The 11580-nt window shown below is 32.1% G+C and overlaps 1 long non-coding RNA gene and 1 pseudogene across 1 annotated transcript; both read left to right on the top strand.

The window, feature by feature from the left end:
- The first annotated feature begins 1014 nt into the window (after positions 1-1014).
- LOC123225327 lies at positions 1015-5200 on the top strand (annotated as a pseudogene).
- A 377-nt stretch (positions 5201-5577) lies between these two features.
- LOC123225389 lies at positions 5578-9859 on the top strand. Its single transcript, XR_006504123.1, has 3 exons — positions 5578-5909; positions 8590-8711; positions 9517-9859. It is a non-coding gene; the product is annotated as an uncharacterized LOC123225389 (long non-coding RNA).
- The last annotated feature ends 1721 nt before the right edge of the window (positions 9860-11580 follow it).

The raw sequence follows: 11580 nt of genomic DNA, 5'->3' as shown, positions 1-11580 counted from the left end.
AAATAGTATTTCATTCTTATACATAAAATAAAGTTTTAATCATATAATAACATATTATTCTTTATACATACATTTGTATATATTATTTGTATGTATAATTTTATTAATTATATAATAATATGTAGTTACCAATCCATGAATGTACTTGCATAATTGATTGCAAGAGACATTTAATCTATTATTTTGCGTTATATAAGGTATATAATAAGGTAATAATCGATTTGATTATACAAAACTACTCTCAATTTCAAATCAACAAGATAGTTATTGAAAACCTGGAGCCTCTTTTTGCAAAATCCCTCAATTATTTTCAAAATTTGGATTTTTTGTTAGCCAAAGGACTATATCTCACCTAAGTTTATTTGCATTCTTAAACTCATATTCACAAAATTTAAAAAATTTAAATTTTCACCCATAATATAATTATAGTTAAAATTTTTTATTAGAGGTAGAGGTAAAATTATTATTTTATTAATAATATTAAAAAATATAAAATTTATTATATTTTTCTCATAAATTTTAAAAATTAACAATTTCACTTCTATTTAAAGTTTTTTAACTTTAAAAAAATCATATTTTCCTCAAATTTTTTTCACCTTTTTGGTTACCGTATTCAACACCAATGATCTCTCATTTTTATCTTAAAATGACATCGTTAAAAAGATATGAAATCTCTTCATAAAAAACGAAGAAATTTACAATTTCTTCACTGGAGATAAAGAGATCTATAACTCAGATCTTTTTATCGATAAAGGGGCTTCGTCGTCATCCTTTCTAGATCATTGGAGATAATGGTCAGAGGAGAAAAAAATTATAAGATTTTGAGGAAAAAATATGATTTTTTAAAGTTAAAAAATAAAAAAATATGAAATATTAATTTTAAAATTAAAAAAAAATAAATTTTATATTTTTTAATATTATTAGTAAAATAATGATTTTACCCTATTTTTAATAAAAAATTTTAATCTCATTTGGTTAATAGGTGGGACTTTGAGTTTTTAAACCTTGCGGGTGTGACAGACATCCAACTAAACTTGGCGCCGACATCGTCGTTTGGCCTTTTTTGTTTTGGTTACTAACCGTAACTGTTATCGGAGAGACGCAAACTATGGCCGACGTTATCTGCAGAACACTTCGTGACGGAGGTTTAGAATGAGAACACGCACCTGCTCTCACTATTAAGGATTCCATAACTTCCCATTCGGTCTCGATGTCTTCACTTACGTGCTCACTCTGGCCTTCCCTCAGCTCTCCAACCATGTTTTGGCGGGAAAATCTCGGTCACGGTCTCTTCCATTCTACCCCTCGGAATACGTTTTCTGTCTTCTTTTTTGTTCAGTCTCGTTACAAAACTGCGAAATTTCAATTCGTCATTCTTTCTTTATGTAAAAATGCAGAGGTCTTGTGATTGTTGCTTTTTGTAGGAGTCCGCGGTTTTACGTGGATTTTTTGAAGAAAAGAGGAATTGATGTCACTATGGCTCATAAATGGTGATTAATTCCACTATTTTATGCAGATTAATAAATTTTTTTATTCCATTTCTATTTTTTGCATATGAAATACCCACGATATTTCAGGACTTTGGATACATTATAGACTTCTTTAAGCCATCTTAACAATTTAAGGTATTTCTATACTCGTTGGTATTCTTTTTAAAGTTTAAAATGAATATATATATGGTAGTTATTAGCATTTGGTTGCTTTATTGATGTTGTGGGGAACTTTGAATTCATATTTTGTTAACAGGGTTCAGAGATTGGATTGTTATACGGATCCGCTTGGTTGGAAAGTTCAGTTAAACATTGAGGATCTTTCCCAGGAAGCTTCAGCTTTGTCTACTTTCTGTAAGGGTGTCAGAGATTTAGATAAGTTGTTCTCTTCAATTATTGAATTGGGTAAAGGTATTGTTTTTTCTTTTTCTTTTTCTGTTTTTTATTGTTTGTAAGTGTGAAGTTCACTTTAGATAATTGAATCTATATTGATGAAGATAAAAATTTGGGTTCTTGGGCTTTCTTTTTGAAAGTTTTTGTTTGTGGTTGCAGGATTGGTTGACAAGGGAAAGGTCGTTTCTCTTTTGCCATTGACTTGGTAATTCTGTTCCCATATTTGTAAATATCGTTTAAATGTTGATTAGGCTTCTTGTGATTCCTGAATTTATTTAACTTCAAGTGAGCTTTCTAGTTCATTCTGATTTGTTTTATACATTGGACATTCAGTTTTTTCCTGTGTTGTTTGCATGACAATGCAATTTAAATTTAAGTTTACCTCGAGAAATATTATGTTCTGTAGTTATATGCTGAAGCTTCCTATTGAGTATCTAACACAGACCAAGAATAAATTATTGGATTTTGATGGGGTAATTATTTGTCATATCCCTTTCTTGAGTTGTTTCTACGAATCTTCCTGATAAATGCAATAAACTTTGAGGGATCCACATAGCCAAAACAAGGTAGACAATATGAGGGTAGCATATTCTGTTTCTTATTCATAAATTAAATGATTAAAAGAAGTAAAGATATTAGGAGATTGTATACAAGTTGGCCCTTTCTTTTAGGTGCAACCATTTAGCAAAATTTGTGGATAAGGATTTTCTTCAATGGTGTTTTTCTAGAGCAGTGGGAAGAAATTTGTCACCTTTTATTCAATTCAGAAGTGTTAAAAGATGTACTAATACAGTGCTTTTTTATTGGCTCTTTTAGGCAAAATGGGCTTGCTCACATGACTTTGGAACCCATGAAAACCTCTTGATTTATACTTATTTGCTGTCAGTTTGATGATTTTGAGATAACAATATATGTCACATGGTTCATAGTTTAACACAGTAAAAAAAAAGTTGCTGGACTTGCTGCTGAAGGGTGATACCATTTTAGAATGGAGTGGAAGTTTTTCTATTAAAGCAGCTGAAAAATTCATTAGTTATAAGACACATTCATATGGTCAGTAAGATAGGGACAGCTCATTTTTCATAAGTTAGTAAATAGGCAAATAATCAATTAAACTTGCCCCATTACTTCAAAAGCTAATACGACAATAAGCCCACGCCTTTCAACTAGAGTTCAAGGACTCAGATCCTGTAGGACATTGCATCCTGTAAGTGTACTGGTTACCAAGTTTGTAGGGTTGGAAGTATCCTCAATTTAGAACCTAGTAATCAAGTATGAAAGATAAGGGATTTCTAGATTTAAAAAAAAAAAAAAAAACACTTATAGTTTATTTAGTTATGCTTGAAATTCCTATAATCATATTAGAATTTATTAAAGATAATATGAGATTGCATCCTTTTTTATTTTAATGATTTTTTAAACCCAATCACATAATCTAGTAATATTCTTTGATCTTCGAGTTGAAATTGCCTCATGTCTCTTCTTTAAAATTGATGATTTTAGGGAGCTTACATTTCACTACTTCTTTTCTTCTTTTTAATTGATTTCCTTCTAAAATATCTGGGGAAGTTTGCAGTTCTTTTTAGTGAAAAAGTCAATTTAAAATTTTACACACAAGATCACACTATCTAGGGTGAATTTGGTGATACTGCAAATTTTAATTGCAAATTTTTTTATACTGACTTGAAAGGTTCATTTCACCTGTGATATTTATCATTGTCCTGTAAAAGTTGGTTGTTGATTGATTTTGGCTTAATTTTTAAGGTTCTTCTAAATTTGAAATTTGTAAGAAGAAGAAGATTTATCATTGTGGAGTTTGACTGATACGTCAAGCTTTTTTCTATGTTGATATGTCTCAGTTTTTCTGTGCGTGTTTTACAATATGATGTTGGTTTCTACATTTTTTCCATACCCCTTGGTTACTTAATTGTAATAGAATCCCAAAATTTTTGCCAGTTAAGTGAAATGTCAAGACATGCAGCTATCACATCAGTTGCAGGCCTTATAAGCGACCTTTGTACCCATGGTATATACACGATTTTGTTTTCTATTGATCTGTTGTTAGCACTATTAATCTTGTAAAGTCCCGGTCTGTTAGTCTAGGCATTTTATTAATGTTTGATTGTATGGACTGGATTTTCTTTTAAATTGAAAAAGGATTTGTTTTTCAATGCCAGTATGATATTATCAATTCACAAATGATTAGCCATCAAAAAATGAAAACCTAATGGTCAGGTTCTCTAATCTTCTGTTGGATAATCTGATATGCACTTCTGGTGTGCAAATGTATATAAATGAAAGGCATTCTACTTTCAGAAATATCTGAAGTTTTTGTTTTGCCTGATATATGTTTGTTCTGATGCTATCTTTTCATCATTGTTCTATGGTTTCAGAAAAGGTCTATAGTATCTCTTGGTTGTTTCAGTTCAGGTTTTTGAAATTTATGATGGTCGAAGGTTTGTCAATGAGAGCAAAAATCAGAAGACACTTGTTTCCACCCAGAGTTTGCAAACAGATGAGAGCCCTGACAAGAGTCAGATAATATATTTCTTGATTCAGATGATGAGATGCCAGATTCAGACAAGGACCCTGACAATGATTTGGATATCTAATCGTGTTTGTGGATTAATGTCAAATTTTCCAGCTCGGTAAATTTACATTTGTCTTTCTATTCATATATATGCCAAACTAAAATAAGTTTCACTATGAACCAATTGAAACTTTTTGCCAGTTAAGGTCTATGGCATTACTGGTCTAATGGGTGGCTTCATAAGAAACATGAAGCTAGGTTTTTAATGAAACTGAAATTGGGTGGTCAAGATCCTTGTCCCTACCCCATCCCTACATTTATATCAAATTTTTTTGGTTATTTTCTGAATGAGACATTTTTTGACAGGTTCCATTACTTGTATCTTATCATGTAGCACAATGGAAAGAGAGAACACCCACTGGATTGCAGTCCTTGCAAGTTTTGTATTATTTAGAAATATGTAGGGCCCTTCATTTGTAATCATGCAATTTTCTTTTTTTTCCTCCACTTTCTTGGGATTGAATAAAAATAATAGTATGAATTGGGTGTGGTAGTTGAGTGGGCTCTTACACTAGAAGTTTTTGCCCAGGGAAGACTCCACAAAGAGTTCCATTTTGAACCTCTTTGGGTCATCTTTCTTGCCTGGAATATTTGTTGGGAAGACAGGTTAGGGATTCAATCACTTTGTTAATTCATAAAAGATAGAGAATTTGCAGACTTCAAAAGATTCCGGGTTGGCTGAAATGATGAACTATGCCTTGGAATATATATATGTTTTTTGTTGCAATGTGGTTGTTGTGTTGAATCTTTTTTATATTCTAAAGAAGGAAAAAACTATGGATTTTCATTTATATAAATTACTTTTTTACAAAGTAAATAAAAATTTGGTGTGTTTTATTTATTCACTAAATCAACAATTAGTATTGGGTTAATTATAATTCATTAAAAATTTGGTCTTGGGCCAATCCAAGTGAAGTTTTAACAGCTTTTAAATCAGCAAACCTCGTTAAACTGAGTTACATCATGTTTTAACAACCGTCAGTTGACGTCAATAAGACTTTTTTACGGCACAATTTTATATTGTAAAAATGCATCAACAATTCTTATGCCGATCGCCAATTCAACTGATCAGGCCCAAAAAACACCCCACCGGGTCAAGACCTGAAAATATTGCCTTTAATTATATTGTTGATCTATTATTACACTTCGAGGATGCTGAGGATGTTTGCAAAATATTTGGGGGTTTTTAAGTGATTAATTATCTGATTTCAAGTCGTGCAAGGTTGGTTAATCACAGAGAAATTACGCGTGCGATTTCTGCCGTTGAACTTGAAACTCCTGTACTCTTTACATAAACAAGTCTTAAAATTTTCAAATCACGCCCTGGTTACAGGTGCGCGCTCTTTTTCTCTCTTACCTGCTCCATCACATTCTGGCGCTCTTTGCATTTGGTTATCGCAATCTCTCTTCCATTTTCTTTCTGTTTTCGCAGTTCGGTTAGTATTAATGTTTCTATTCAATTCCTGCATTCATCAATTCGAAATCAATACTATAACAAGTGTTTGGTTCTTCTATATCCCATAGGATTTATGGGCTCGAATTGCATATTATTCTTATGAATTTCGAGATTTATCTTCTATTTTTTATTGTGGTTATACTTGCCAGTTGTTTATGGTTCACTTTAGGGTGTTGCTATACGCATTAAATATTCACACCCATATTAGATGAAACTGCTCTGATGGGAATCCCTGCACCCGTAGAACTTCATGCTCCAAGGTTCAAAACGTGGAAACGAATTTTTTGAAATAAAAATAGTTAACAAAACTGGTGGAGTTTTCAGAAGAAAAAAAGGATTTTGGGTTTTCATTTTATTTTCATTTCCAATGAACATAATCTAAGGATTTGGTGTTAAAATTATGAGAATTTTCTATTTAGACAAAAAAAAAAATCATTTTTTTAACGTGTTGGTCTCAAACACTTAATTGTACGGATATATAAGGTGATTGCGTTAAGTGAGTGAGATAAAAAAAGTCTAGTCGATAGAGTCATATGGATTGATAGAAAAATAAACGCAAAGGCATTACATGTGGGGGAGTTTGGGAATTTAGCTCTTGAAATAAAAGCTCTAACTATTTGGTTACAACCAACATCAATATTTAAGTCAAATAGATTGAATATGAGTGTTGCAATTGCAAGGATTCTTGATTTATTGATGATTGTTTTTGGTTATTTCCTTAGATGTATGAAAGAATATATATTTGTAATGTGTTTTATCAAATTTCAAGATGATTGATATCTGAAAGTTTAAAACTTCTATTCTTTGGTTGATGTGTGACTTTGAAGGACCAGTCTCCACTGGTATAACCGTCATGAGGGATCACAAGCATGGATTCTCTTCAAATATAATGTTTAAGGTTTTATTCCTAGTATACTCTTCTGTGAGACAATAAGAATACTTTTGCTAGAGTGTATATTTCATTAATAGGGTTTTACCTAGATTTGTTGGTTTTAATATAACATGATATTATTGAAGTAGCTACTGTGAACAGGGATATCAGTGAAACTGTGCATGAACCTTGTTGTGAATCTCAGAAGCTTGATCATTTATGTATCAGAACTAGATATAAGTGATAAGGTATTGATAAGATAATCCTGGATGTCTCTAGCTTTTTGGAGTTAAATTTTATGTTATTAGTTGATATTGTTGCTTAGGGCACCCTAACAGAGAGCCCTAAGTAAATTAAATATTCTCTAGGAGATTTATATGTGAATAAGTTCAGTTCACTTCTTACAGCGTCTCTATGTGGAATTAATTTCCTGGTCTTCATAGTATATTACTAGTGGAGGGATAATGATACGGTTAAAAAATAGGTCTTAAAATAGCGCTATTATTTACACACAAGTGGGGATAGAATGTTATATTTCAAATTTTATGCCTTCCACATTGCAAGTGAAAGAGGAATCTGTTTGTCTTTTTGACATCTTAGCCCCTTATTCATGTTGGTGATTAGATCCATTTGAAAGGATACACTTATGGCTCCACTTGCATTGTCGACCGATAACTGATAACAGATTCTACCATATGATTTGTGTGGGCAGACTAATTTAGCCAATTTTTAGAACAAATAAAATTACACGTCTCCCAGGTTCAGCTTGAAATACTGTTTTCAGCTGGGACTTGTAGTTTATATATACTTACTCCTTGAAAAGAAAAGAAAATATCTGAGAAGGACTAGAGTGGATTTGCTTATATCTCCAAGACATAGTTGCTTGATTTTGGCTTACTACTGTTGGTTCCCTTTGGTGGCTGTGTGCATCTCATAGTTCATAGTGTTTGTTTGCATCTCATGGTTTAAAGTCTTTATTTGTGTCTCGTGGTGTAAAGTCTTTATTCTTCACTAAGAAAATCCTTAAAAAGTTTTAGCTGTTAGGCTAAGGATCCTGGGCTGGAGAGAGATGGATAGGTGTTTTCTGGTAGTGGCCTCCTTTCTTGTTATATATTTTATGAAATTAACAACAATGTGTTACGTGTCCGTCACAGGTTGAAATTCTCAAGGGAAAAAGTGTTAAATCATTCTCTTGACCCTTGGAGTGGGAATTAGTCCATCCAAGGCCATCCAGCTTTTGTATTCTAGAATGTGTTTAGGGTATGGATTAGAAGCTTAGTATGCTTTTGCCTGCCCACTGAATATGGCAATTGACCAACTGAATTGGTGGATGCTGGAGCTGTAAACCACAATGTAGTGCGGGTGGTTTTATTTGGCTTCAGATTCTTTTATGATCTGAGATCAGGACCATAGAATAATTACAAGATTATTAGAGATAGAAAGTATAGAAGAATAGTGATATCGATATGGGATTCGATTCGATTGTCTTTTTTGAGCTGTTGGAGATTAATCATCCCTATATAAACTCCAGCAGCGCTTCCAGTGTAGTAAAGCTGCGAGATATATAGAAGTTGGCGAGTCTTGTCTGTGAATTGAAAGGAGATTAAAGGAGAGTTTCCAATGTCCCTCAAAGGCTTCCAGTATTCCATGTTAAAACCAAGTAACAGTGAATTCTGGAGGCTGACGAGGGACTTTGAAGGCTTCTTCTGGCTACATCTATTTAATTAAGTCTTGTTAGAATCTAGAATGATTCTTACATACAAAGTCTTTTCTTTGTTATTGATGGCAGAATGGACAAAGAAGATCATGTGTTTGTCAGACTACAGAGTGCTGCCAATGACTACATCAACTCAATTTGGTGAGTTGGTAAGCATGTGAGCATTATCAAAAGAACTTCACTAGCTTTTGCAGGTATCTTAAATTGCTTTTATGCATGGAGGTTTATATAGTTTAAATATATATATTCCAATGGAAATGATTAATACATATTGAAAACAGATTGACCAATCTATATTCCTTAAATACCTACTATTGCTAGATGAGGGAACTTGCAGCAGTACAGTAGTTTATGTTTGACATAGACGTGTGCCGTAGCCTTCATGTGTTTCTAATATGGACTTATAATCATGTTAGATAGCAAAGATGCAAATATTTGCTTGCATATCCATATTTGTAGTTCAAGACCATGGAAAATTTCCTGTTTTGTACTCTGTAACTAGTTTTTTTTATCCATCTAATAATTAAGAATAAAGATTTGCTTCCATGGTTTATGTTTTTACAAGAGTTGGGTAAAGGTTTAGGCTATCTTACTCCAGTAGTTGCAAGTTCTCTCATGCTTCTATAGTTAATATACGCATATACATATATATATATATATATATATATATATATATATATATATATATATATATATATATATATATATATTGTGTTCAAAATGAACCTCAATATTTCATTGTCTTACAACTACTGCATGAGAATATTACTTAATATACTAGCTTCTGGATTATTGGTGGAAGTCTATTTAAAAGGATAAGATTGATTGCAATGTTTTATTCTAGAGCACTGGTTATTTTCTGCTCCTTTACCCTCTTCATTTGATTCTCTTCTATTGGTTGAGATGTGCCCAGCTATTTACAGGTACACCAAATCAGCTTTCATTTGAACTTTGTGATTGTCGTTTGACATTGACATCTTTTTGTTTTTTTTATCTCAGCACTCCCACCCGGAAGCCTCATTTGTTGCTTGTCAGCCAAGCATATTAAAAGTGAAGACAAACTTGTTCTTTTATCTAGCCTTTGAAACATGCACAAACCCAGAAAGAAAAAGAAGAATATGCATCTTCAAAGAGTAATTTGAGTGATAAAAAAAAATACTTTATGTATAAGAGAACATGGGTTTAAGTCTTTTTTGATGACATATCAAGATTAAACTCTTAACTTATTTCGTTCAGTGAATATGGAACTAATCATTGGACTCGATGTTTGATTTGCTCGGTATGAGCAGCTTGGCCCCATTACAATAAGTAAAATAAAATGCATGGTGACTGTTTTTAGTCAGAGCTCATGATTTAACCCGAAGCTTATCTTCCTCAAATTAAACACAAGCATACATCTCCGTAATACAACATGCCTGCCTTCTCTCTGGAAAGCAGCCCGCAAAATCTCCCGTGCAGGCAGCTGAGAAGCTGCATGCTAGAAGGATGTGAATCTGTCAAGAAGTTATTGAATGGACAGAGAAAATGGTACAAGTAGAGAGGTCAGAGGATTAAAAAAAAATTCATTGAAAGAATTTTTAGAATCCTCTTTATTCTTCCACTAAAAGATGTTATATTATATGTTACACAGATATGTATTGGTGACAAAAGTTTATGTTGAAGATGATGATAAATTTATTGTAGTTGTAATGATGATAATTTATCTATTAACTTGGTGGATTTTAGTACATAAAAGTTTTGTCATGTAAATTAATGTGTAGATTCAATGTTATGGGGTGATAATTATGGAAGACTCAATCAGTGAAATCCAACATTGAGATTCCTAGTGGTTGATCCAATTTGAATTGACTCGATTCAAATATAATTTTTAGTTTAAATAAATTGAGTTAGAGTTTTAAGTTGATCTCAAGTTAAAGTTTAAACTTAATTTAAGATTGAGTTTTTTATCAATTTGATAACATTATTCACCTTGTTGATAACATTATTATCCTTTTACGTTACTATTTATCATCACTTGTAACCTTTCAGTGTTATTATACATCAGTTTAAACTTATTTGTTGGATATTATGAATATAATTCAAGATTAAGTTGGTTTAGATATAATTTGGATCAAATCCACAATAGGGATTACATCTAGTGATATAGAATTCTAAATCCTATAAACAATTTTTAAATCAATGGAAGCTAGGAAAGAAATTTCTACACCATAATAATTGAAGGAGGCTGAGACGATGGTCTGAGCAAATGTCCTGCCAGAAATCGTTAACTAATGCTTAAGCCAATGCCAATACTCTTTGAAAGGAATGCAAAGGACAAGAGAATAACACAGTAATTTTGCCTCCAAATTAACTATGTCTTTGTTTTTAGCAGATAATTAAAAAGAGCAAGTAAGGAGAATATAGATATATATATATATAAAAAGATCATCATGATGAATGATCCATACCCTTTTCTCTGTGTAAAGTTGGTGCAAGAGTAAGATAATTACATTCACAATCTGATACATCAATTGAAAAATAATTTGTGGGTACTGAATATATAATATATAAAATGTAAATATCTGTGTAGTGAAAGAGGATTTGGTGGGGGCCTTGCATAGTTAATAGTTATTAATGCTTATCAATCTGCATGCAACAAATTCTCAGGTTAATTCAAGCCTGCATGCCTTTATTCTTTGGTAGACAATTATTGCTCGCAAAGTTATTGATTCCAGGGGTGGTGGAGCCAGTTATTAAAGAACCAGATCGAAAACAGAATAAATAGAAAGAAGGTTGACATGCATCGAACTGACAAAAAAGGTTGACATTCCCTACCTTTAACCTCAAGAAAAAGAAAATATTAATAGGATATATATACATATATTCCCTCGACTCTTGGTGCAGCAAAGAATTAGTCTCTTGTCTCTGTAATGTCTATCCACCCTTATCGTTTATATAGATATATATATATATTCCACACTTTCATCTGAATCCAGCTAAAAGTCTTCATTCCAGAAGCCACCATCTCCACTCCTGATTAATCTCATATATATATATATATATATATATATATATATATATATA

Source organism: Mangifera indica, chromosome 9 (genome assembly GCF_011075055.1).
Source record: "Mangifera indica cultivar Alphonso chromosome 9, CATAS_Mindica_2.1, whole genome shotgun sequence".
Taxonomy (NCBI): domain Eukaryota; kingdom Viridiplantae; phylum Streptophyta; class Magnoliopsida; order Sapindales; family Anacardiaceae; genus Mangifera; species Mangifera indica.
This window is presented reverse-complemented; position numbering and strand designations above follow the sequence as displayed.